Source organism: Telopea speciosissima, chromosome 2, assembly GCF_018873765.1.
Source record: "Telopea speciosissima isolate NSW1024214 ecotype Mountain lineage chromosome 2, Tspe_v1, whole genome shotgun sequence".
In the NCBI taxonomy this organism is placed as follows: Eukaryota; Viridiplantae; Streptophyta; class Magnoliopsida; order Proteales; family Proteaceae; genus Telopea; species Telopea speciosissima.
The window spans coordinates 15,549,916-15,552,427 of NC_057917.1; positions in this window are offsets into that span (position 1 = coordinate 15,549,916).

Below are 2,512 nucleotides of genomic sequence, written 5' to 3' on the forward strand. Positions count from 1 at the left end.
GTTGCGAAATTCAAAAACAAACCGTGTACATAGCTCACGTAGCTAGTCCTTATCACACGTCATTGTTGTGATCTCTATAATGTAATCTATTCTTCATTATAAATACAAACCAAAGAAGCCTCTGAGAGGCACTCACAGCAAAACAATCTATTCTTCGTTTCTTCACTTCCTCTATAAACTAAACAAGATATTAGAGATTTAAAACTGATGACCGTTGGATTTAGAGTTGGGCAGGTTTTTGCATCTTAGGTCCAGCACCGACCAGCTCCCGCCATGGCTAGACAGTAGCCATATCCGAAAAAGAGTACTTACCTTTTAGCAATGGGGTTCGAGTGGTAACTTCAGACGCAAGGTCGTGTCTCGGCTTTTCCTTCGGCTCTCCCTTCGGCTTATGTTTAGAGCAGCGGACTTCCAAACCAATTTCAGTAGTCGTTTGTCTATTGGAGCGATTGGCTCGGAGAATGGATAAACAATGTCTAAAGTAGATTGATTGGATCAACCGGGGGAGGGTTGGTGCATATGGAATTGTGTCAACGATAGAAACATGGTAGCCATTTCAAAGTGAAAACAGTGGGAAAACGAAGAACGAGAAGAGTGGAAGAACAGGGATGTGGGGTAGAGCGTATAAGTAGGGATTTTGAAGAGTACAGGGATTTTGGGATTCACAGGGATGTGGGGCAGAGCGTATAAGTAGGGATTTTGAAGAGTAAAAGGATTTTGGGATTCACAGGGATGTGGGGAATAAAGTGAATAAAGCAGAGCGTAGAAATAGGGGGTTTTTTTTTTTTGGAAGAAGGAAAGAATTAAAATGGGGCAATTACTATCAGTATCCTACACTTAGCTAGGGATGTAAATGAACAACCGAAATCTGTTTTCGTATTCGTGTCCGTATCCGTTTAGCACTATCCGAATCCATCCGAAAGCTAAACAGATACGAATACAAATAGGCTATAGCTATTCGAAAAGCTATATTTACATGAAAACGGATAAAATATCCGATCCGTATCCGTTTAGCACTATCCGAGCTGAATCCGATCCGTTTACATCCCTACACTTAGCCTATATTTATTTAGACTACCGTACCTTAAACTTCTTTTCTGAAACTACCCTGCTTTTAAACTTTTACATCTCCTTCTACCCTCATGTTTTTAAATACCTAGATTACCCTTCCTTTTCACCTAATAACCTGCTAATCTATTTAACCTACCATTCTTCTTCTATTTTTTACTATTGTTGTCATTAAAATAGTAAAAAATGAAAGCACCCACCCACTTTTTCTCTTTCCCGTTTTTTACTCCGTTTGTTTTTTTTTTCCTTCAATTTTTCTATTTAATTAATTTTTTATTCAACATTTCATCCTCATCGTTCTTCTTCAAACAGATTGATCTGATCCTCACCGTGATCAAGTTCTTCTCCTTCATCTCCGTTATAGGTGAGTTTTTCATGGATTCTCAACTGAAATCACCAAGAAGATAGAGACAATCCGATGATTGATCTTATGTCGTTCTATCCTATGGCTGGGAGCTTGTTAGGTTGAGGAGAGATGAAGATGGTTGTGTAGAGATCAATTGTAATGGAGGATCGTATACCATGGTTTTAAACAAACGACTACTGAAATGGGTTTATTAAAAAATCCATGGTTTTAAGGATCGTATACCATGGTTTTAGACTTTAGTGTACGGTATTGGATCAAGAATCAGTCATCTTCAAAACCGATATGCATGTTATCGATATGTTATCAATACGGTATCGACATGGATTGACCGTATCAGACAAATTTACCCTTGAGTTTCCTTAAAAATAGATTTTCTTGACTATTTTAGCCCTTATCTTTACCGTTCCACCAATACTGTATCAGTCAAATATCAATATCAATCACCTTCAAAACCATATAGTTTCGACCGTATCAGGTGATCCGATACTAATACCTCAAACCATGTTGGATATGGATCAGTTGTATCGAGTTATTTATAACAATATCAACCAATATTGATACCGACATCTGACCAATCCCGTATCAATCATATGGTAGAGGTTAGGGAAAAACTTTGTCAAAAAAATCCAAATTTTAAAGAAAACCACAGGCAAAAATAATCTATTCGGGCGCCGATCCATGCTGATCTGTGTCAGTATTCGATCATGCCTATATCGTGCACTAAAATTAAGAGGCGAATCAAATTGGCCAATTAATCATAATCCCCATATTAAACCTAATCCTATCCCAATCTATATGCTAATGTTCTTTTACGATACAAACACGAGGGTAGTCGTAAATTCGAGACTTATTATGGAATTTTTATGTCATTTAAACGCCCTTTCTTTAGCTACCACGATACATTACTACATACTTCCCTCGCTATTCCTTTAAATCTAGTGGTACATTCGTAATTTATAATTAAATGAAGGGTTGGGTTTTGGTTGGTTCTGCATTTACTACCCGTCGCTTTCATTAGCTTTTCCTTGTCTCTCGGTTGGTCTTTTATAACTCGCGAAACCAGTTAATGAAAAAGAA